Source organism: Mercenaria mercenaria, chromosome 11 (assembly GCF_021730395.1).
Source record: "Mercenaria mercenaria strain notata chromosome 11, MADL_Memer_1, whole genome shotgun sequence".
Classification (NCBI taxonomy): Eukaryota; Metazoa; Mollusca; class Bivalvia; order Venerida; family Veneridae; genus Mercenaria; species Mercenaria mercenaria.
The window spans coordinates 76,023,432-76,050,256 of record NC_069371.1 but is presented as its reverse complement, the minus strand read 5'-3'; the positions used below and the strand labels follow the sequence as shown (position 1 = coordinate 76,050,256).

The window sequence follows — 26,825 nt, the reverse complement described above, 5'->3', positions numbered from 1 at the left end:
TCTAGATATTGAAACGTTCATTATTCCTCAAAGAAACATAAATTACCTTTAAGGAACTCTTTTCATCAGAGAATGAAATTCTTAACAATGTTTACGTGTACAGATATTGAAATAACTGCAAGCTGTAAAACATTGAGGAGAAAAATCGTAAGAAAATGGTCTGTTCAGTTCATTTGACCAGATGCTGCGTTTGATAACATTTATACTTATATAAATGACAATTCAACCACTTATCTGGAAACATATTTACTCCTCATCAAAGGCAAAGAAGGAACTTTTAATATATCTAAACAAAGTTCCTGATTTATACTTGGAACGCAGTTACCACATCATAAATGGCACATGTGCTAAACAATTGCACTGTTTTCGTTTGAACAGCTTGAACATTAACTATAACATACTAGATCCAAGTGACGTAAACGGTATCGATTCAAGAACTGCACAACCACCTTTCTCTGCAGGTGGTAGCTGCTAAAATAAACAGAAAAATGCGTAACGTAAACTGAAAAGTGCATTACATATACGCACATGCACTTGAGATAGCACTGTGATACCGGATGACTACAGCAGTAAGAGACCAATGTGGCTTATCCTGGTTATTAAGTGGAATCAAATTTAATTCGTTAATACTGTAAAGTAATGATTTTAAGCTTGTCTGATGATTGAAAAAAATCTACGAGGTATTGTCGTCACTTGATCGTCGGCGTCGGCGTCGCCATCGGTTAATTTTTTTGGTTTGGTCCACATTTTCTCAAACCTATAATATCTGTAGTGTTGAAATTTTGCACACTTGTCATTATTAGTTGACTATGTAGGCCAAGAGCCATTACTCTGAAAAGCATTTGGTCAAAATTATTACCCTTTTTGAACTTAGAGAATTTGATATTCTTGGTTAAAACTTTTGTTTAGTTCCATTTTTTCCAAAAACTATATGTGCTAGAGCTTTGAAACTTTGCATACTTGTTTATTATCATCGGATGAGTAGAGTAAGTAGACCATGAATCTTAACTCTTACATGCATTTCGTGGCCCTTTTTGTACTTACAAAATTTGAATTTCTTGGTTAAAATTTTTGTTTAGTTACATTTTACTTAAACACTATAAGAACACTAGCTTTGAAACTTTGCAATCTGTTTTAGCATCATTAGGTTTAGTATGTTAGTTTGATATGCATTTTGTCTGAATTATGACCCAAAGTGTACTTAGAGAAATTGAATTTCTTTTTATTAAGGTCCACTTTTCTTGAATTCTATAAGAGCTATAGCATTGAAACTGTGTATACTTCTTTTATTATCATTAGATTAGTAAGTAGGTAAGAGCTATAACTCTCTTTTTGTCAGAATTATGGACCTTTATCCCTAAGAAAATCAATATTTTTTGGTTGTTTTTGTATAAGTTCACTTTTTGGAATACTTACTATAGATTTGAATCTTCATACAGTTTTTGACATCAACTAAATTAAGAAAGAATGCTAAGAACCATAACTCTTTTCGTGCATATTGTCCAGTACTTACAGACGAACTATCGCACTTGCAGGCGGTGTTCGTATAATGATAAACAGAAGAGGTATTATATTTGCAAATTTATGTGCAGTCATACATGGATAGCTGATGAAAAACAAAAAAAAAAAAAAAAGAGTTAAATATATACAGTATTCGCTACATGAAAACTAAACCCAAAAATCATGCTGATGATTAAAACTATAGAGTTTAGTGTTATAACAAAAACCTTCCGGTTTATAAAGAAAACTGTAAGGTATATAATAAAATCTTTAAAAAGATCCTTTGGAAGCAAAGAATGCAACCAAGAAGAATAAAAGCAGACTCGGTTTGATTGAGTCTGTTCTTGAGAGGTAATGAAATGTCCATCACTATTTCATTTCTAAAGAAAACCTTTGTGTTTATAAAGAAAAACTATAGGTTTGTAATTAAGATACTTATTAAGGATGTACGAGCGTTTTTTTCCAGAATATCGCCATTTTGAAAAATCTTTCTACAAATATTGCTTTCTGACAGAAGTGTTGCCAAAAATTAATGCTAAATAAATAAAATATGGCTAATAATGTACCATATAACCAAATATATCATGCTTTTTGCGAAAAAAAATATTTTCACCCTTATTTTTGGCTGGCATTTGCCTAAAATTGACGTAAGATTTACAATGGGGTAGGGGTTAGGTTATTTCAAATATCTATTAAAGTAGATCAGGTTTGGTTTTGATATTTTACTGACTGATACATAAAATGTTAAGCTATAAATAAATAAAAGTTTTCAAGATAGCACTTTATATTATCTAGAAAATGTAAATTAAAACAAAAAGAACAAAACATATCAAAATTCACCAGTTTTTAACAGTTTTTTCTTAATAAATCTCTTAGATGCACGGTGGCCACAACTTATTTCTTTCCATTTTGAAGCATGTTTATGGGTCATAAATGCTGCAAAATATTTTGAAAATCTTAACGTCAGAAATTTTTTGTAGATCTAAAAACGTTTTTTCCATTGAAAATAAAGTGGGTGGGGTAATTATGTCAACATGTAAAAATTAAAGAGATATGTTAGTGACATTTATGCTTATATAATACTGACATCACCGTATATTCATATTAACATGTAAGACCTGAAATCCCTATAAGATTGAGTAGGATATTATATGTTTTACAAAGTACCAACATTTTTTCAATTTTACAAAATTTTAGAAATGTGTAAACAGTGGTTGAAGAAAATACCCTATAAAATTAAAACGAGTTCGGTGACCTATGTTTTTTCTGCTCTTGTTTGTCTTAGGAACTAATGTTCTTCAAGCTCACAGAGTATGAAAAAAGTCTTAACGTTAGAAAAAATTCGCTCGTACATCCTTAAAGAAACTGTTAGGCTTACAAAACCATTAGAACTGTGAGGAAAAGCTTAAGGGTTAAAAATGCTTACCAATAGGTTAATAAAATCTTTAGAAATTTGAAGAAATTCATTAGGTTTATACAGACAACCATTAGGTTTTAAAATCTACCATTATTCATTTAAAAAAACCCAACTCATTCTAAATGTGACAAGACGAAAGTAATTCGCAGCAGAAACTGAACTACCCTTAAGGATTATCCCCCCCCCCCCCCCAACCTCCGTATCCTAAAAGAAAAAGAAAAGAAACTGATGTTTTTGTGAAAAGATCGGCGAAAATATTTTATCTGCAGTGTATTCAAAAGAAATAATTTGATTTTAGTTCAGTTTGATTTAAGACGAAACAAACTATACGCTGCATGGGGAATCATTGAAAAAAAAATAAACATTTGGATTTGACTTTAATAGACCTTTGTAGACATTTGGGAGTTTTTTCTGATTTTTTCTTTTGTCCTGATTTTGCAGTTATCTCTGAAAATCTTTATCCTCTTGATCGATAATATTTTTTATGATAAAAGTCAAAGGAATCCTTTCGTGTTATGACGCGGTATTCGAGTATTGCATTGGAAAGAGGTTGAAGGGGAGGTCTGGAAGCCTAAGAAGGGAAACAGTCGATTAATAGGTAGAGAATCGCCAATAAGTGAGAGAAAGGGCTATTGAGTGATTGGAACGCAAACGTATAAGGAAAGTCAGGTCTGTAAGCATGAAACGTATATCAGTCAAATGGTAGTAAACATGGTTAGATTGAGTCTGTTTATGAGAAATAATGAAATGTGAAACACCCCTCAAGGCATTAGTACCTCTACCACCATGTAACATTGCACTTTCACCATGATTCCCCTGAACCAGACAAAACCCGGCCTATTTGCGAGGAAGTTGAAAGTTTATTTTTCATGTCAAAATAAGTAATTTCTGTTGTAAAGTTTGCAAGCTAATGTTGTGGTGTGCACTTCTTATATCAGTGAAAATCGTTCAAAAATATAAAAATAAGCAAACAGAGAAATTTTGTCTTGAAAATTAATTGAAATTTAAATGCAAACTCTGTCGGGGTAGTTATGAAAAATACGAAAAGAGAGAGATGGTTCTTTGATCTGGCTGAGTATGTCATCGAGTATTTGAGAAAACAAATCCGTTTACAAAGAATGTTACGTACCATTGCAATATCTGAATTGTTACCGTACAGTCTTGATATTTTTAAAATGTCTTCCTTTCTTCATAAATGCAGTGAAGTATTCTGAGAAAACCCATTTTCTCTAATTATTATAGAGATAAAAGATAACATTTATTTTCAGAAAGTGCTATTAAAGATGATCTTTATGGCAAAGATATATATATTTTAAAAGGATTCTTGTGGCTGATTCCATTCAATGGAAAAAGTTGTGAGAGTGAACTTAGCAGGCAATTAATATCGTCCCAGTTTTTGAACAGTGCCTGCTTCATTCCTTGAAAACTGTTTTATGCTCAAAATATGTTCCAGCAGTTGATATTGCTGTGAAGTGAATCAGTTTGATTATAACTAAATTTAAGATGCTACAGGAATGCTGATGCTGTGAGAAATATTGATAAAGTTGATGGATGATGATAACTTGACACCATTTATCTTTGAACAAGCATGATATGAAAAACTGTTCAAGGCTGAAGACAATCTACTAATTCATCATATTAAAGGCCGCGGATAACAGTGATGTTAATTTTAGAGTGGATGGTTGTTGGAAAATGGTGATAATGATTCTGTATTGTATATTGTTGTTTTGTAGATATCACAGTCGTTTTAAGATGAATACCTCTAAATCCAACGGCTCTTTAATTAATAAAAAACCCACTTACGTAATAACGTCTTTTCGAAATTTTGTAGAATATCAGATTTTCTGAGAAGTATTTTACCATAGAGAACAGTATCGCTACTAAATAAAAGGAAAATGGAGTGTTAACTTTTATCTACGAGAAAGTTAAGCTTATTCATTCCTATTCCCTGACGTCACTCATTTTCGCTTCTTTCAATGTCTTTTATTGGGACCAAAATTCTTTCTTACGACGCCAATTTTATCTAGCAATGCAGATTTCGTTAGAATGCTACAAATACATTCTGAAACGCAGTTGTGTAAAAAGAAAACATGATGTAATTGAGAAAGGGTGCGAGGAAAAGAAGAAAGATTATTTCTATTTAAATTTGGATTACTCGTGATACTGACCCGCTCTTACGCTTCTTTTGATAACCATATGCCAGTATTTATATTTTTCTTGATCTGTGGACAACAAATAGCTTCGTCTGACTGCTGCTAATATAGATCCGCCTGGTAGCATCTATGCTGCTGATGTTAACTGTATTGTTAACAATGGAGAAAACATGACCGAACATCCAATAAACCAATCTTTTAAACCATTAGAAAAACAATAAAAACATGTAAGAAGATCCTTTGGAAGCACAGAATGCAACCATGCAAAATAATAGCAGACTCGGTTTGATTGAGTCTGTTCTTGAGAGTTAATGGAAAGTGCAACACCCCTCACACCCCTAGCACAAGCGGAACTCTATTATAAATGTATTGAATGGACACCATGATCCCAAAAGACCAGAAAATATAACAACATTGAATCCAAGTACAGGGAGAATACTGTCCATACGTCAAAATACTGTTGAAAGTTTTTTAGAACATTGAATTGAACTATGATTTCTCTAAACTAATAAGCTAATGATTATGCAGTTATTAGTACCTTTGTTCAGTTTCTATAGTAACTAGTAGGAATTCAGGTTTTAAAAATACTGTGTTAATGTTTTCAGAAAGACGGTAACATAATATTGTATTTATCCTTCAGCCAATAAAACCTCACAATGGCATTTAAAATGCCTTTCGATCCAAAAGTAATTCATTCATATTTAAATGATTTGCAAACTTTCCTCGATTCGTCCATACAGCATTCAGCATGATCCCCTAAATACTGAAACGTTTCTGCGCTATAAGTTATGGAATAGCTTTGCAAGAATAAACGGACATACTGACTAATACGTTCATTAATAATTGATGAGGAATAATTGTGTTTCTCGGTGAGCATTTAATGGCAATATACGTAAGTATATCTGTAACCGTACCAAAACACGTGTTCGGAAGAATACACCCCAACCCATTTAATGTTCTTTGTAAGTTGATGCGTAGCTTGTGTTATTTTCTTTTATAGATATTTTATTATTAGACACCTGTAAAACCGCATACTGTGTGAAACATGCACTGAAAATTATATGTTTGAGGGTTTTAGAGTGACGATGAAAAGGAAAATATTCTAACATTCAGCGTAGTGGGCTGTATTTGGTATTGCTTCGTTTACTACTCTCATTCAATGTTGTTGTTTTTTTTCAAAGTACTAAAAATCTCTTATTACATGCTTTGTGTACGTTTATTGCTTGCATTCTGTAGATGAGATACTGTTGTTAAAATACCCATCCTTCATATTTTCCTTTTAGCAGACAAAATGTAGTGATATGTATGATAAACTGTCCATATTTGTCCTACATCATGTACATATTCAAACCTCCACGGTAAAGGAAGTAGAAACATTTTAAGTTATGTGTTCGGCGTAACATCTACGGAGCGTCTGGTTAAATATATCTTTTATCTTTATTTTGATACCCATTGTTAATTAGCTGACAAATCCTATTAATGGCAGGGGAGGGATTGGTGTGTCAGGAAAGGAAACAACTGAGAAAGGCCAAGACCATCAGTTGAGAAAAAGATGGTTAAGTGGGAAAACCAAAATTTAAGAGAGTCACTTAGTAAACGAAGTAACTATCGAATGGTACAACGAAAACCGCGTTAAAGGGAACTCTTCTTTATGACAAAGACCTTTGAAGCAGAGAGCACACCGAAACGAAATAACTGGAGACTTGTTTTGCTTGACTCTGTTTATAAGAATAAATAAACATATTGCGTGCCCAAGAGGAAAACGTTTATAAAATTACATTAAATGTACACAATAATTCCAAGCAACCATAACTTCTGTCAGCACCGAGTCTTACTGAGCAGAAAATATTATACGTTTGACGTGTGAAAAATGCATATAAAGCAGTTGTATGCATTCAAATCACACAAGTACAAAAACTGTGTTCGTTACTTTCCCAAATAGTGAACCTTAATTGAAACTGACAGGCAAGCTCTACAGTTAATACTCATGTTGATTAAAAATTAGATACGAGGGTTAAAAGTGTACCAGTTAGTACCAGAAATATTTTATTGTGACATGCGCAAAATGATTTTGTAAGACTTGGATGCTGTTATTTGGCAAGGAATAAGTTCAAACTCTAAAATTACATTCAGCCCTGAAATAGCAACTAGAGGTATATAAACATTCTGTTTCCATAATATCGTTCTAGTTCATAAACTGTGCCTTTTAAGTTTATCTATTTATTTATTTATAAACTGGTTCCTATTACAGATATTTGAAATAGTACGATGCGGACCTAATCAAAATGCAAATAAATAGCTTTCAAATGGTACTGGAATGCTGATGTTGTCATATGTATTGATAATATTGATAGTTTTCCACATGTTATTGTTGATACTTAATGCAATAATATATCAGATGGGTTTTGCTAGAACAGACAAGCTATCAGTACTTCATAAAAATCCCGCTGATAATAATGTTGTCATTTTTAACTAGCATTGCTGTTTGTTAATGCAATTCTGTACTGATTTTGTGTTTTTGTTGATTCTTTTGAAGATAACAAACAGCCCAGTTGTGATGCTGATATATTCAGACCGGATAGCATCCATATTCATCCTCTGTTTAGGCATGTTGACTGAATTATTACGAAGAAAGTAACACAAAGTCATGGCACTAGGGAACGTGAGGGGTGTACCAAACCTTTTGACCTCTCTTGAACAAACTCATCCGAATCAAGTCTGCTAATAGTTGTCTTAGTTGGGTTCTCTACTTCTGAAGGATCTTCATGGTATTATTTCTTATTTAGCAGGTAGTTATTTTGCGAATTGTAACGTTGAACGTCAAGCTTGCGACATGGTTTTGACATTTAGCGGTGGTACGACGTTAAACTGTGCCAGAGTCTCTTCAAAACAACAAGCCTGTATTTTAACCTCAGTATGCCTTGTATTCATGTGAGCAAGTCTGATAATTTACTTCCTGAGTAATAATGAACATATTTACTTTGCTGGCTTGACGAGGTAAATGTCTATATGCAGTTAATAAGTTATTGATCATTCTAGTTGGCGGAAATGCTATTTTAAGGTAATGGATTTGTAATGACAATCGGAAATCTCCGTGCGACTGCGTATTTCCATACTTTCTTTCGACATCTATTTCATAACACAGGCGGAACACGGGAGTTGCATACAGAGATTATGTAACGGAAAGGAAAATGGCGATTGTCATTAAAGATTCACTACCATAAGTCGTTTCCATGTGTAGCTAATGTGACAGTTGCTCTTTGTGAAAACAAAGAATATTGGTGAATTTTTTTTCAAAGGGATGTGTGCCAAGGCGTTTAAATAAAGTTGATGATCTTTGTCTAGGTTAAAGATTTAATAATCTACAGGTAGAATTGTTTAAAAATTTTGCATACTGTAACACTTACCTTCCTGTTAATTTAGCAAAACATTTTATTCCTAGTGAAACTGCAATCCAGGCCGTACGCATTTTCTCGATTGATTAAAGTCTAAACAAACCACAAAATATTGCTGTTTATTGCCTAAACGGTTGTTTCGTGGTCTTATTTCAAGATTTTTACGGCCTATCGCATCGGTGTAAAACGGTAAATTACTGAGCTTTTATGCAGATACATTCGACGAACATCTGCGTACTTTTTAGGTTTAGTTGAGGAAATAGCTCTGCATGAATAAAAAAGGACTTGTTTAGAAGACTAACGGGTTTGTTAGGCATTGAGGTTGACTAAGTGTGTATATAGTGAAGTTTTTAATGGCAGAATAAGGAGAACAATTGACATATAACATCTATCTTGAGTTAAGTAGGCAGAACCCGGAAATTATATATAGTTCACAAGCACTTAAACACATCTTAATGTTTATTTTAGTTTTATGATGTAAACTGATAGTTGAAGCAAAGTCTTTAATGTCACTTGTACCAGTGTGAACTTTATTCTCAAATGCTTATATCAGCAAATGTGTAAACTATAAAGAGTTTTAGGTAACTGTCAAGAACGGATTTTATAATGTGATAAATAGAATATTTAATCAGTGGATATTTCAAATGAATAAGTATTTAGTTCACTGCGAACATTAAAGGTATGATTTTTAAGTATACAGATGAGTAGTTACACGTCTTTTACCTCTGTTAAATTGTAAAGTAGTTCGTGGTTTTTACATGTGATGTATGAATATCCTTTATAGGGCAAACAATACACTCCTATAAATACTCTACTAAAGGGTTCGTTTTAGGGTATTGTCTCCAAAGAATATGAGTATTATTTTTGACATGTGTTATTGATTTTAATCATTTTCACATGCATTTTGAAATAAGATGGCTCGATTGCAGTACACCAGCAGGAGGAAATATTGATTTCAAATGAAATAGTTTATTGCTAAGGGTATGGGAAATCATTGCTATGCATTTAAGCATCTAGGATTTACTTGTTAGCTGTTGGCCGACTGCTGCTGATATAGTTCCACCTGGCATCGATCATGTTGCTTTTGTTACCTCCTGGTTTATTGGTATGCTGAATGTTTTTCGCGTGTGGGACATGGAGCAAGTCACGTGACAGGTTTTTGATCCTGTACAGCTTTTTTTCTTTATTCGTAAATGTGTGATACACCAATACTTTATTTAAATGATAAAATATTCTATTTATATCTATATATTTTATTTATTTTTTTTAAATAAGAAAAACACTTGGGTCTCGTTACACGTTTCGACCATCTTCGTGACACACCGTAACTTACGACCATCTTCATCTTTCGCTTTCGGATGACCGTGACCTAATTCACACGATCCTGTTGTTTACATTTTTATTTCTGCAATTACGTACATAACATGTAAACAAATAATCAGCTGTTCAGTGCGATGATAACCTTTGATAGAGATATGTAAAATTTGTTGAGTAAATGGAAATGTGTTTACATTACTTCTGTTAGGATTCTGGTTAGGAAAGTGTGGTTAGTTTGCATAAACTATAGATATTAGAATGTTTATCAGGATATCATTTAATTTAGTTAGATTGCCATAACATGTAGATGACCCCAATTCTTTTTTGAGATCATTAGCTCACAAAACATTGCACACAATAAAAAGGACATTCATTATGACTGATCTGAATATATATTTCTGGCGACGGAAAAACTTTTGACTTGTACGCTGTTTTGTTTATAAAAGGAGATAAACACAATACTGCTGCCCAAAAGTCATAGACATTGTTGAAAGTTTTCAAACGTTTGGTTGAATTACAACATCTTTAAATGAAAAAGCTGTAGATTTCGCAAAATGGAAGTGACTACCAAAATTATAAGTGGAAACATAATTATGTTCTCTTTGAGAGATAACTATTTTATTGTTAATGACGTCATTTAAACCCTGCTGGATGGTATATTTAGCAAATACCCTGTCAATTAAATTGATTTCCATACTTTCGTTAGTTTAAGATGTAAAGCAAGATATTTTAGTTCGTTCTGGATTGAATTGTAATAAATGACTAAGAAATGTATCTAAAAATATATTAAAGCCATTATTTTGTTTTAATTTAAGATCGAAACAAAATAGGTCTATTTTGTCAAAAATTGGAGCTCTTATAGCTTCCTCATTTTGTCCTGATTTTGAAACATTTTTTCGATGCCTTTAACGATTTAAGAGGACCTTACATAAATGGACATAAGTAACCAATTACCTTTATAATTTTTACCTATTGCTGTTATCCATTTTAGAATGCAGTTTAAAGGAGATATATGTTAGACAATGAAAACGTAAAATTCAATCACAACAAGTCTTGTTTTCTACTGACCATGTGCTATTCTTTAATTACTTCCATAGAAATATATATATTCACATCAGTGGACACTTATGTCGAGCTACTAAAATCCTATAAAAGAAACCTAATATATTAAAAGCTTGTAAAACGGATTGAATTGAAAGGTTGGTCTTATTTGCAAGTATTTTACTTCCATAGTCTAGGTTTGCTAGAATGAACTAACTAGTCTTCCAAAGCCTTTGATAACGAATAATTGTGTTTATAACGGCGATACAAGTACATCCATTACTGTACAAAAGCACATGTGAGATAAGCTGAATCCAGGGAAATCACAAAGAATAAAGTAGACGATCCGCTCTTAAAATATTTTTTTTTTGCAAGCTGATAATGGGAAGCTTAATATGTTGTTTTTACACACGCTATTGTTATTATATGTATTATATAACTTAACTACATAATATATCAGATGTTTTTGGCTGGAACAGATAAGCTACCAATTCTTCGTACAAATCTCGCTGATAATAATGCTGTCAGTTTTAACTATCATTGCTGTTTGTTACTGCAATACCGTACTGCTTTTTTGTGTTGTTGTTATTGACAGCCCAGCTATAATTCTGATATATCCATATCTGATAGCATCTATGTTTATCCTCTGTTTAAGCTTGCCGACTGCATTATTTCAAAGAAATTCACGGTAATTGGTACTAAGGGACGTGAGGGGTGTTGCACATTTTATGACCTCTCTTGAACAAACTCATCCGTATCAAGTCTGCTATTAGCAAGCTCTCTACTTCCAAATGATCTTCTTCGCAATATTCCTCAATCAGCAGGCAGCAATTTGCGAAATTCAACGTTGGTTGGGATATTTAGCCTCAGCCTTGCGACATTTAAAAATGCAAAATTCTCTTCAAAAACAAAAAACAAACTTGAATATAAACTCAGCATACCCTATATTCTGGTGAGTAAGTCTGAGAGTTTACTTCCTTTGTAATAAACAACATAGCTTTGGCGGATTTGACGAGGTAAATGTCAGTATGCAGTTAATAAATTATTGACCAGAACATTTTAGTCGGCGGAAATACTTAATGTCATTCGAAGAACACCTGTGCACATCTAGATGAGGAATGCATGAATAATAAAAGGCTTGTTAAGAAGACTAATGGGTGATGTTGAGTAAGTGTATATGTAGTGAAGTCTTTAATGGAAGAATAAGTAGAACAATTGACATAGAAAATCAATGGTAGTAGTCAGAACCCTGTTAAATATGTATAAATCACAAACAGTAGATAAATGCACCTTGCTGATTATTTTAGTTTTATTTTGTAAATTGATCGTGTGAGACAAATTCTTTTATTACACATGTTCAATTCTTATAGAGGCAAACGGTGAAAACCAAAACAAATCTTCTAAATAACTGAAGTGAAAGAATTTAGTAACGGGATAAATATGAAATATTCTGTGAGTGAATATTTCGATTGAACAAGTACTAATACTGTAAAACATAAAACGTATGATTTTAAAATATATAGTACTATGGTTTCTGGTCTAAGCATCTCTATTTAGTGCACGTAAATGGTGTTTGTATGAAACTTGTTTATAAGGGTGAACAATACACACTTAAAAATACACTGCTTAAGGACTCATCAAGGGGTTGCATTTTTAGCTCACCTGTCACAAAGTGACAAGGTGAGCTTTTGTGATCGCGCAGCGTCCATCGTCTGTCGTCCGTCCGTGCGTCCGTCCGTGCGTAAACATTTGCTTGTGACCACTCTAGAGGTCACATTTTTCATGGGGTCTTTATGAAAATTGGCCAGAATGTTTATCTTGATGATATCTATGTTAAGTTTGAAACTGGGTCACGTGCGGTCAAAAACTAGGTCAGTAGGTCTAAAAATAGAAAAAACATGTGACCTCTCTAGAGGCCATATATTTCAGAAGATCTTATGAAAACTGGTCAGAATGTTAACTTTGATGATATCTAGGTCAAGTTCGAAAGTGGATCACGTGCCCTCAAAAACTAGGTCAGTAGGTCAAATAATAGAAAAACCTTGTGACCTCTCTAAAGGCCATTTTTTTCATGGGATCTGTATGAAAGTTAGTCTGAATGTTCATCTTGATGATATCTAGGTCAAGTTCGAAAGTGGGTCACATGCCATCAAAAACTAGGTCAGTAGGTCAAATAATAGAAAAACCTTGTGACCTCTCTAAAGGCCATATTTTTCATGGGATCTGTATGAAAGTAGGTCTGAATGTTCATCTTAATGATATCTAGGTCAATTTGAACCTGGGTCATGTGCGATCAAAAACTAGGTCAGTAGGTTCTAAAAATAGAAAAACCTTGTGACCTCTCTAGAGGCCATACTTGTGAATGGATCTCCATAAAAATTGGTCAGAATGTTCATCTTGATGATATCTAGGTAAAGTTCGAACGTGGGTCACGTGCCGTCAAAAAGTAGGTCAGTAGGTCAAATAGTGAAAAACGTTGTGACCTCTCTATAGGTCATATTTTTCATGGGATCTATATAAAAGTTGGTCAGAATATTTATCTTGATGATATATAGGTCAAATTTGACTGGGTCAACTGCTATCAAAAACTAGGTCAGTAGGTCTTAAAATAGAAAAACCTTGTGACCTCTGTAGAGGCCATACCCTTGAATAGATCTTCATGAAAATTGGTCAGAATGTTCACCTTGATAATATCTAGATTTAGTTTGAAACTGGGTTACGTGCCATCAAAAACTAGGTCAGTAGGTCAAATAATAAAAAAAACCTGGTGACCTCTCTAGAGGCCATACTTTTCATGGCATCTGTATGAAAGTTGGTCTGAATGTTCATCTTTATGATATCTAGGTCAAGTTTGAAACTGGGTCAACTGCAATCAAAAACTAGGTCAGTAGGTCTAAAATTAGAAAAATTATTTGACCTCTCTAGAGGCCATATTTTTCAATGGATCTTCATGAAAATTAGTTTGAATGTTCACCTTGATGATATCTAGGTCAATGTCGAAACTGGGTCACGTGCGGTCAAAAACCAGGCCAGTAGATATAAAAATAGAAAAACCTTGTGACCTCTCTAGAGACCATATTTTTAATGAGTGAGAATGTTCAGCTTGATGATATCTAAGTAAAATATAAAACACGGTCACGTACCTTCGAAAAGTAGGTCGATAGGTCAAATAATAGAAAAACCTTGTGACCTCTCTAGAGGCCATATTTTTGAATGGATCTTCATGAAAATTGGTCAGAATTTTTATCTTGATAATATCTAGGTCAAGTTCAAAACTGGGTCACATGAGCTCAAAAACTAGGTCCCTATGTCAAATAATAGAAAAAACGACGTCATACTCAAGACTGGGTCATGTGGGAACAGGTGAGCGATTAAGGACCATCATGGTCCTCTTGTTAAGAATTGTATCAAATTACTTATGTTGCGATACATTTTGGAATAAGATGGCTTTTTTTTGCAGTTCAAACGACCAGGGGCGGGGAATATTTATTGCATGAGCCTTAGATTGCTTAGCGGAAGTGAAAATATTGCTACACAATGAAACATCTACTAGTAGGTCTAACTTAACGTATTTCGATAGAATCAGGGAGTCTGTATTACGTTTGTTTGTTCAAATCGAATTTGACTTAATCTCTGAAGATAATTCTGTGAAAGATCACAACGAAACAAAGCAAAGTTATGGGGTTTGACTGAACCAGCAAATTGGAGGGAATGAAATGTTGAATATCCTCCACTACTCAAGAACTGGCCTACGCGGACCTCTCTATAAAGTATACAGTAATGAGCTTTATGTTTGATAACCAGCGAAACATGTCAGAAAACAGGTATCAAACAATTCAGTGCCAGTTTTGGGTTTAAAAATTGCACATCATGCTCCTCCTCTGCGAGACAACAAAATGAAAGAGGATGGCGTACTGTCCAACACGAAGTATACGATGTATCAGTGGATAATCACTTCTTTTAATAAAAGGTTTCATAATTGAAAAAAGGATGAAATTATTTTACATCAGTCAAAATAAACTCCTTGTGTTGTCCTAATGTCTTATGTTAATCTCGGAGTGAACAACAACAACACGTTAAATAAATATTACAGTTTATCAACGCGTTTCGGTAGTTCGTATCTACTTCAGGATAAACAAACATATCTGACGTGTAAAACAGACGTCACAAACGTTGGAGGAAAAATTATGAAAAATATGTAAAGTCTTCAAAACGCACTTTCGGATATAACAATATAATAATTCCCTATAGTGAGTATATTAAAAAAAGAAATATAGGGAACAACGAAAGCGTGTCTAGTATCTAGAAACAAATGATGTTAATTTAAATTGAAAACAACCTCGGGATCATTGATTTCAACTCATTTAGATTTGAAAATTGAATACTGCTTAAGCCGGTGCTAGTGGGCGTGGGCAGTGTTGCATTTTCCATTACTGCTCATGAACAGACTCAATCAAACCGAGTCTGCAATTTTAACTGTTTGCATTGTTGTCGGTGCTTCCGAGGGATCTATTTTCCAGATTATAATTAGTATTTAATCATCAACTTGTGGATCCAAAATGTCTCTTTACACAAACGGTCCATATTGTTTTTAACAATACCAGTTGGCATAAATGTGAAGTCATTTAAAGAATGACCATCAGAGTTGTAATGTTCAGCTACATTGGTTGAAAAATCATTATCAATGAAATTAAAAATGTCCAATCTACGACTATTCATACATTCTGACATAGGTTGTGCCGTCTGTCCAACATAATGAACATTACACTTTTACATGTAATCAAATATATAACACCACTAGTTTTGCAGTTAGCATTTTGGCGTAGACTGAAAATGTCACCTGTTACATGACTACTAAATGTAGAGCCAACCGTTATACTGTTGCAATGCGAGCATCTGCTTCTGTTACAATTAGTAGACACATATATATCATATTTGTTACAAAAGTCTGAGCTTATCAAATAGTCTTGAATATTACGTGGTCTCTTGTATGCTAAAATGGCTTTAAAATGTTTATACACATATTGTACGGACGTATTTTTTTTTATGCCCCCGAAGGGAGGCATATAGTTTTTGAACCGTCTGTCCGTCTGTCGGTCTGTCAGTCTGTCCGCAATTTTCGTGTCCGGTCCATATCTTTGTCATCGATGGATGGATTTTCAAATAACTTGGCATGAATGTGTACCACAGTAAGATGACGTGTCACGCGCAAGACCCAGGTCCGTAGCTCAAAGGTCAAGGTCACACTTAGACATTAAAGGATAGTGCATTGATGGGCGTGTCCGGTCCATATCTTTGTCATCGATAGATGGATTTTCAAATAACTTGGCATGAATGTGTACCACAGTAAGACGACGTGTCGCGCGCAAGACCCAGGTCCGTAGCTCAAAGATCAAGGTCACACTTAGACATTAAAAGATAGTGCATTGATGGGCGTGTCCGGTCCATATCTTTGTCATCGATGGATGGATTTTCAAGTAACTTGATATGAATGTGAACCATTGTAAGGCGACGTGTCGCGCGCAAGACCCAGGTCCGTAGCTCAAAGATCAAGGTCACACTTAGACTTTAAAGGATAGTGCATTGATGGGCGTGTCCGGTCCATATCTTTGTCATCGATGGATGGATTTTCAAATAACTTGGCATGAATGTGTACCACAGTAAGACGACGTGTCACGCGCAAGACCCAGGTCCGTAGCTCAAAGGTCAAGGTCACACTTAGACGTTAAAGGTCATTTTTCATGATAGTGCATTGATGGGCGTGTCCGGTCCATATCTTTGTCATTCATGCATGGATTTTAAAATAACTACGCATGAATGTGTGACACAGTAAGACAACGTGTCGCGCGCAAGACCCAGCTTCATAGGTCAAAGGTCCTAACTCTAACATCGGCCATAACTATTCATTCAAAGTGCCATCCCATCGGGGGCATGTTTCATCCTATGGAGACAGCTCTTGTTGATAATTTAAGAAGATCCCAATACTTATGTATAACATTGCCTATATTAGGTAAAGACGTATTAAAAGTAACAACAAAAGGTACACATTTCTACGGTTATGAGACGTAGATGAAAGCAAGCCTTCGTTCTGTGATTTTTTTTTAAATATCTTGTGTCAAATGATATAATATCTTTAGTTTTAGAAACAATCAGAGAAAACAACTTGTTTGCTATGACAAAGGCAAAAAGAGGGGGAAATCTGTTAAATATTTATTTTCGGAAATTTTCTACGTAAAAAGGGACATTCTTTTGTCAAAACAAATCTCAACTGAGTTTTGAGACCAGGTTTATGAATCCGAAAAAAAAATGCTTTTTAGTTTCAAAATAATATGTGAAGATAGTATTCAATAGCAATCAGCTGTGGTTTTACTGAAGTGATTCTAAGGTGCCCGACGCTTCTACAAATTGAAATTAAATATTGAAAACTTTGATAGTTATTCCTAACAACCTTAGTATTGATCTCTGGATTTGTGTGGAATTGTGCTAAAATGTTAAGTACTTTGTAACATTTCTGGAATATCATTCGCTAGGATTTCAGCCCCAATTAAGCTGATTTAATACTGCCTGCTTCATTCCTTCAAAAATGCTTTCTGTTCAAAATGATTTATAATATATAGTTGATATTACTGTGAAGGGAATCAGGTTGATAAGAACTTAATTACAGACGCTATTGGAATGCTGATGATGTGAAAAATATTGATAATGTTGATGGATGCTGATCATTTTACACCAGTTATCTTTGAACAAATATGATATGAAAAATTGTTTATGGCTTAAGACAATCTGCCAATTCATCATAATAAACGCCGCGGATGACAGTGATGCTAATTTTAGAGGGGGTGATTGTTCATTAATGAAGTTAATGGTCCTGTACTGTCTAATGCTTGTGTTGTAGTTATCACAGCCGTTTAAGGTTTTTATTTCAAATACAATCACGTAATAACGTTTTTCTCAATATTTTGTAGAAGATCAGATTTTCTGAGAAGCATAATTATAGCCTATAGAGAACCATATCGCTACTGTAGAAAAAGAAAACCAGGTTGTTAACTTTTATATACGAGAACGTAAGGTTCATTAATAACTACTCTCTGGCGATACTCATTTTCGCTCCTTTCAGTGTCTTTTATCGGGACCAAAATTCTTTCTTACGACGCCATTTAGATTACGTTCGAATGCTACAAATACATTCTGAAACGCAATAGAGTAAAAAGAAAACATGATGTAATTGAGAAATAATGCCAGGAAAAGAAGAAAGATTAGGTCTATTTAAATTTGGATTACTCGTGATAATGGTCAGCACTTACGCTTCTTTTGATAACCACATGCCAGTATTTATATTTGACAACAAATTGCTGCTTATATAGATCCACCTGGTAGCATCTATGCTGCTTTTTAGCCGTATTGTTAACAAAGGGAGAAAAACTACATAATCAAACATCCAACAAACCAATCTTATAAACGATTAGAAAAACAAGAATACTGTTCATACTTCAAAATACTGTTGAGAGTTTCTGAACATTGAATTGAACTATGGTTTCTCTAAACAAAAGACAGCTAATGATTACGCAGTTATTAGTACCTTTGTCAAGCTTCTGTATCAAGTAGCAGGAATACAGGGTTTGAGCATACTGTTTTAATGTTTTCAGAAAGACGGTAACATAATATTTTATTTATCCTTCAGTCAATAAAACCTAACGCTGGTATTTAAAATGCCTTTCGATCCAAACATAATCCATTCATGTTTCAATGATTTGTAAATTGCTCCCCTCCCCCATTCGTCCATACAGCATTCAGCATGAATCCCCTACTAATGAAACTTTTCTGCGCTCTGTATTATGGAATACCATTGTAAGAATAAACGGACATACTGACTAATACGTTCATGATCTTTGATGATGAATAATTGTGTTTCTCGGTGAGTGATTGCCATTTCATTATTAGACACCTGTAAAACGTATACTGCATGAAATATACAGTTTGAGGATTTTAGAGTGATTTATTACAATGGACTTTTATGACGTCTAAAAAGGGAATCATTCCGCCATTCAGCAAAGTGAGTTGTATTTGGTATTGCCTCGTTTTCAGCACTCATTCAAGGTTTGTCTTCAAAGTACTAAAATCTCTAATTTCATGCTTTGTGTACGAAGGTAGTTGCTTTATTACTTATATTCTGTAGATAAGATACTAATGTTAAAATTTATCTTTCATATTTTCATTTAGCAGACAATGTAGTGATATGTATGTTAAGCTGTCAACATTTGTCGAATGGTTACATCATGTACATATTTATACCTCGACGGTAAATGAAATAGAAATGTTTTCCAAAAAAGGCACTTATCTCAAGGTGTGTTCGGGGTTACATCTTCGGGGCGTCTGTTTTATTCTAAAATTTCACAACATTTCAAATTTTGTTGATTAAATTTAAGTAATCGACTATCTATGTTTTGTTTTGATACTCAATGTAAATTAGCAGACCAACCCTGTAAATAAAAGGAGAGGGATTAGTGTTTCGGGAAAGGAAACAACTGAGAAAGGCCAAGACCACCAGCTGAAAGAAAGAAGATTAATGTGAATGTAAAAACCAAAAAGAACCATAAATACGTTACAGATTAAGAAAGTAACTTCATAAAGGAAATAAACATCGAATGATACGACAACAATCGCATTAATAACAAAACATTTAAAGCAGAGAGCGCACCGAAATAAAATAATTGCATGACATGTTTATGAGAGTAATGAAACATACCACGTGCCCCCATATCCAGTTGTATGCATTTCAAATTACAGTTAAAGACACACAAGTACAAAAACCGTGATCGTTGCGTTCCCAAATAGTGTACGTTGATACTGACAGGCAAGCTATTTGGTTAATACTCACGTTTGCATGTTTTTAAGTTTAAAAATTAGATAGTTTAAATGATATGGCTTAGGTGTACCAGTGAGTATCAGAAATATCTGTTTATGAGAATCGTAGAAATTTTCGTTTGTATCATTGCCCAAAATATTTCTATAAGATCTGGATTTTGTCATTTAGTAAAGAATAAATTTCAACTGGACATTCAACCTTTAAAAAATAACCAGTGTTAAATAAACTTTATGTTTCCGTTATATCGTTTTAGTTGATGAACTGTTTATTTTAAATTATATTTATTAATAGACAACCTCATCAAAAATGTAAATAGACAAAGCCTTATCAATAATGTAATTAAATAGCTTTACATATGGAATGTGATGTTGTCATAATATTGATCAATATTGTATAGTTGTTGAAACGTTTCATGATATCCAGATCTGGTTTTTTTTGGTGTTGTGTTCATGGTCATTGTTCTTCGCCATATCAGGGTTGTTGTTTCTTTTCTAGATAACAAACAGCATAGCTGTAATGCTTGTATATTCAGACAGGATAGCATCCATGTTGATCCTTTGTTTAAACTTGCTGATTGCATTATTACGAAGACAGTAACACGTTAGCTGGTACTAGGGGACGTTAGGGGTGTTGCACATGTCACGACCTCTCTTGAACAGACTCATCCAAATCAAGTCTGCTATTAGTTAGCTTTCTTGGTTGCGTTCTCTATTTTCGAAGAATCTTCATGGTATTAATTCTCAATAAGCTTGTAGCGATTGTGCAAACTTTTACGTTAACTGTATATTTAAACATGGTTGTGACATTTAGCAGTGGTGCGACATTTAACAGTGCCAACGTGTCTTCAAAACAAAACTACAAACCTGAACTTTAACCTCAGCATGCCTTGTATTCTGGTGAACAGGTCTGATAATTTACTTCCCCAGTAAGAATCAACATTGCTCTGCTGTGGTAAATGACTGTATGCAGTTAAGTTATTAATCAGAACATCCTAGTACAGTGTGTCGTATATCGCTACCTACGAATTGATGGAATATAATATGTTGTGAGTAGTTTTAACCTCTTTTGCAACTTGTAAGCAATAATATATGAATAACACATGGCATAACACATGTCAGTAAGAAATGTATTAACACCCGAGCTGACAGGTGTACGACACAGGTTATTTATGTTATACTGTGGTGTTGTTTGCAATACGTGTGTTCCATCATTAATTATTTGCGGAGCTTGTAAAAGATTAAACTACGAATTGTTAATAATATCATTGCTTTCCCTAAAGGTAACAACGCGGATGATGAAAAGTTTATATGCAATCCACTTAAACATGTTGAAAAACCATCCAAATTAGTACATTTTGAGAGGTAGGGACTTTGCATTAGGTGTTTTACATGAGGTATAATTATCATGAAATATGATCACCTCTGCATGTACTTCTTCATAAAGTTATATGGCTTTGCATAACGATAAAGATGAATTCATTATAATTTTAAATAGTCTTATCAAATTAATACAAAAACTGAAAATAAGAATTTTGTAACAATTTTAAAATCTTAAAGATATGGCAAATATAGAATAGATTGGATAAGCAAAGATATGGCAAATATAGAATAGATTGGATAAGCGCTGTAACAAATAATGTTTGAAGGTATAACATATGTAGAATAAGTAAAAGTTAATGCTTGAAGACATGACATGTATACAATAAAATTGATTAGGTCTATAAGAAATCAGGATTAACTGAATTTAACACTGTAACAGACTATGCTTGAAGATATACATATTCACTACGTTAAGTCTTTCAAAGTTTCAGCCCGCCCGCTTAGGTCAGATCGCGGGGTCGTGAGTTCGAGCCCTGGGCGATGCGTATGTTTTCCGTGACGATTTGATAAAAGACATCGTGTCTGAAATCTTTCGTCCACCACCTCTGTTTTATGTGGGGAAGTTGGCAGTTACTTGCGGAGAACAGGTTTATACTGGTACAGAATCCAGGAACACTTGTTAGGTTAACTGCCCGCTGTTACATACTGAAATACTGTTGAAAAACGGCGTTAAACCCAAAACAAACAAACAACCAAACTTTCAAAGTTTCGCATAGGCTGAGATTATTTATTTATTTATTTATTTATTTGGGTTTTACGGGGCACCAACACAGTATAGGTTATATGGCGCCAAACAGGACTACAAATTTTGGTTCCACATCTCATTTACATCGAAATAAAAACATGAGGTATGGAATCAAAATTTGCATACCTGCTGGAATCACAGAGTTACAGCAAAACCAAGTGTTAAGACCCTATTAGTCGCCTTTTACAACCATGCAAGGGTAAGGCAGTGGTTCCAATTCTTTTCATACACAGATCGCCCAGAACCACATGGGGCGGCTGAGGTTAGGAATAGAGGAAATTGATATCTAGTTTTCGTGTGTAGCTAATGTTGCTGTTTGTGAAAACAAAGAATAAGGAAGAAACATTTGTCCAAAGTTGTTTAAATATTACTGTATACCTTGTTCAACGTTTTAAGCTTCATTTGAATAATTATGTGTATGTTTCATTTCATGTACTTTTAAATTATAAAAATCCCTGTTCATAGTTGTGCTATAGGCAGGTCTGAAGTTTAACGCTTAATTTAGCTTGACTGAATTAAAAACTTGAAGAAAGGAATTCAACTGTCCTGTTATAAAACTTGTTAAATCCCTTGACCGAAAGTAATTCAGTTACTGTTTATTGTACCGTACGTTTATCATCTAACTGTAGAGCTGCACATAATTATACAAGTTTAGGTGCTGATGTTTGTCTAACTAAAAGGTTTAGTAATAATTTACTGTAGAATGGTTCAGTTTTAAAGTCAGAATGTGAAGTATGGTACTAAACGCAAGTAAATCACATTTTCATATTGAACCACTTACATTCTGGTAAATTTAAAATATCGTTCCATTCCAAGTGAACCTCAAAACCAACCTGTACAGATTTTCTTAACTATTCAAAAACTAAACAAACTACAAAAAGTTGCTGTTTACTGCATAAACATATGTGTTTTGGTCAAGTTTCGAAGATTGTTCAACCTATCATATTTGTGTAAAACGGTATCAACACACTCGAAATTACTGCGCTTTTATGTCGAAGAACACCTGCGCACATCTAGATGAGGAAATAGCTTTGCATGAATGATAAAAGTCTTGTTTACAAGTCTAATGAGTTTAGGCATTGATGTTGAGTAAGTGTGTATTTAGTGAAGTCTTTATGGAAGAATAAGTAGAACAATTGACATAGAAAACCAAAGATAAGTTGTCAGAACTGTAATGTATAATGAACAGAAATGTATAAATCGCAAACAGTAGCAAACGCACCTTGCTGATTACTTTAATTTGAGCCGTGCCATGAGAAAACCAACATAGTGGGTGTGCGACCAGCATGGATCCAGACCAGCCTGCGCATCCGCGCAGTCTGGTCAGGATCCATGCTGTTCGCTAACAGTTTCTTCAATTCCAATAGGCTTTAAAAGCGAACAGCATGGAGCCTGACCAGACTGCGCGGACGCGCAGGCTGGTCTGGATCCATGCTGGTGGCAAACCCACTATGTTGATTTTCTCATGGCACGGCTCATTTTATTTTGTAAATTGATCGCGTGGTATAAATTCTTTTATTACACGTGTACAATGTGTACTTTATTCTCTAATTTTTATACCAGCAAATGGTGAAAACCATAAAATGTTCTAAATAACTGACAAACGGGATAAATATAAAATATTCTGTGTGTAGATATTTCAAATGAATAAGGATTAATACTGTAAATATAAAACGTATGATTTAAAAAAACATGAATATAATTATAGTTCTATGGTTTCTGGTCTTTTAACTCATTTAGATTTGAAGATTGAATACTGCTTAAACCGGTGCTAGGGGCGTGAGCAATGTTGCATTTTCCATTACTGCTTATGAACAGACTCAATCAAACCGAGTCTGCAATTTTCATTGTTTGCCTTGTTTTCGGTGCTTCCGAGGGATCTACTTTTCAGATTTTATTATCATCTTTTGTATGAAAATTGTTTTTAAGGGCGAACAATACACACTTAAAAATACACTGCTTAAGAACTAATTTTAGGGGGTTGCATTTTTAGAAATTGTATCAAATTATTCATGTCGCCATGCATTCTGGAATAAGATGGCTTTTTGCCGTTCAAACGACCAGGGGCGGGAAATATTTGTTGCAGATTGCTAGGCGGAAGTGAAACTAATGCTAACTTAACTTATTAGAATCAGGGAGTCTGTATTATGTTTGTTTGTTCAAATCGAATTTGACTTAATCTCTGAAGACAATTCTGTGACCAGAACGGAACAAAGCAAAGTAATAGCTGTCTCGGGTTTGACTGAACCAGTAAATAGGAGGAAATGAAATGTTGAATATCGCTACTACTCAAGAACCGGCCAAGGCGGACCTCTCTATAAAGTTTACAATAATGGGGTCTATGTTTGACAGAGATCCTGCGAAACATGTCAGAAAACAGATATCAAACAATTCAGTACCAGTTATGTGCTTAAAAATTGCATATCATGCACCTCCTCTGCGAGACAACAAAATCAAAGAGGATAGCATACTGTCCAACTATTAGAGTTGAACACCAAGCATACGGTGTATCTCTGGATAATCACTTCTTTTAATAAAAGGTTTCATAATTGAAGAAAATGAAATTATTTTACCTCAGTCAAAGTAAACTTCTTTTGTGGTCCTAATATCTTATGTCAAGTGCTATACTTTAATTGAATTTAGAAAGATTTAGAGAAAACAATTCTTTTGCCACATTTTCTAAGGCGAAAAGGGAGAAAAATCTGTAAAATATCAATTTTCGGAAATTTTCCACGTCTTTTGTCAAAACAAATCTCAGAGTTTTGAGACCGAAAAAAGCTGCTTTTTTGTTTCAAACAATGATGTGAACTAGTTCCTGAGATAATATTCAATAATAACAATTAATTTCGGATGTACAAAAGTGATTCTAAATAACCTCCTACTTTTCCACAAACTAAAATTAATTGTTGAAAACTTTGACAGTTATTCCTAACAACCAGAATATTGATCTATGGATTTGTGTGGAATTGTGCTAAAATGTCAAGTATTGTGTAACATCTCTGGGAAATCATTCCCAATTAAGCTGATTTTAATAAAGTATAGTGTATATTTTTTAAAGTTGAGGTAAAATAGACAGATATATTGAATGATTGTTGTATAAATTACAAGAACAAAAAACCAGCAGGAATAGCTTCCCTCAAAAAACGCAGTCTTTCCAAACAAAACCCTTCAGAAGATCCTGTGTATACGTATGTAATAGAGACCGTACCATAGCTCTTCGCATACTTTGATTTTTCAAACTAAAGTGATTTTTACAAGTGCACCGGTTACGATAAAAATGTAAACAACGGACTCTGTCTATGAAACTTTGAAATGAATGAATTGCAGTCGATCTTAGTCATAATACTGACTGACAGTGAATGCTAATGACTCCATGTGTTTTAGAAAGGTATTTAGTTTGTAACTGTAATTTCCCATCAATTGAAATCCTCTCAAAACTGGTAAAATAATTACTTATATTTGGACAAAGCTCACCGTCTTTGCCGGTCGTCAGGTGCAAAAAGGGCAAATATAAAAGATTCAGTGTATGTAATATTTCACTGGTACTACCAGTTAGTAAGTTCATACTCTGAACAACACGTCAGAGAAATTTTGGCAGATTTGACCGATTATGACGTTGGCAGCATTAGATTATATTTTTTCTTTACACAAAAATCGCCGTTAGGTAACAAAGCGAATACGCCGATAATCCGGAGTTCACCGATTATTGTTCCGGTTCACGCAATGTAATCCAGCAATTAAACTGCATAGCTATTAGCTACTGCTGTTATAGGGAAGTGGTAGAGTGTCTGCCTTAGGTGTGAGAGGTCCTGGGTTCGTGTCCCAGTTAGAGCTTAACTATTTAGATTCTGCTAAAGCATAGTTTTGCTGTTAATAGACTGTTCCAGATGTTCTCAATTTTTAGCACATAGTATCATGGATCATTATTTAGCAATCCAGATCAAAGTTGAATGTTAAATCAAATGCACCCAATTAGAAAATATTGACTATATTATGTCCCTTTGATGTTTATGCTCTCCATGTTCAAGAAGAGTTACATTTCCTTGATCACAAAATTTTCGTTAACATGAAAATATTAAATGCTCATAACTCCACACTTCTGGTTAAAATATTGTCTATATTTCTGTTTTTGAGAAATATATGGACATTTGTATTCATTTCAAAGCTTTTTAACTTCAAACCTATGATTTGAAAAACTTAGGTACTATCTCTATATGTAAATCATTGACATTAATTTTAATAAGAAAAGGATAAAGTAAAATATTAAAGAACAAATTTCTAAACAAATGAAGGAATACTGTGGTTTGATTCTTGTACCAGTTAAACACAAAGTATCTATTGCCTGATGCATTGCTTAGCCTCTAAATGACTCCAACGGAATAATTTCTAGTTTGTCTGAGAAAGCACTTTAAGACTAATAACATGCACCGTAGAAACGGATATGTCCGACAGGAGTAATAATTCATTTTAGGTGCAGTGTAATGCAAGGCAAGTCATAAGTATTCTAAACAAGGGAAATCTTTGTGAAACACTAAAACTTTTTATTTGACTTAGGAGCCACATATCTTCGATAACGATTATTTGTTCCTTCCTGCTGACTGCAATTTTCTATGAAAATCTTTTTTTTAAATGATTTGTTTTCTTCATACGGACTGTGAAAGCCTATTTTGTCTTAGTTATAACAAGAGATAAGAGATAACGTTTAGTTGATATTGCTGTGAGGGGAATCAGTATGATGATAACTTAATTTAAGATGCTATTGGAATGCTGATGCTGTGAGAAATATTGATAATGTTGATGGATGCTGATAATTTTACACCAGTTATCTTTGAACAAATATGATATGAAAAATTGTTTACGGCTGAAGACAATTTACCAATTCATAACTGATTTAAAAAAAAAAAGATGATTGTCCATTAATGAAGATAATGGTTCTGTATTGTCTAATGCTTGTGTTGTAGTTATCACAGCCGTTTAAGACTAAATGCCACTACTCTTTATAACAAATAAAA

The 26,825-nt window shown here is 33.9% G+C and overlaps 1 protein-coding gene across 9 annotated transcripts in view; it reads left to right on the top strand.

Annotated features, from left to right (window-relative positions):
- Positions 1-26,825, top strand: part of LOC123532919 (secernin-2-like) — a 133,095-nt gene that overhangs the window by 56,571 nt on the left and 49,699 nt on the right. Inside the window, exon 1 of one of the 9 annotated variants that reach the window (XM_045314532.2) lies at positions 8,953-9,144. The exons of 6 other annotated variants lie outside the window; for them this stretch is intronic. The gene's annotated coding sequence lies outside the window, so the exon portion shown is untranslated. Of the gene's footprint in view, positions 1-8,952; positions 9,145-18,902; positions 18,921-20,715; positions 20,735-26,825 lie in introns of those variants that run through there. 2 more of the 9 variants (XM_053517785.1, XM_045314539.2) reach the window with 2 other exon arrangements.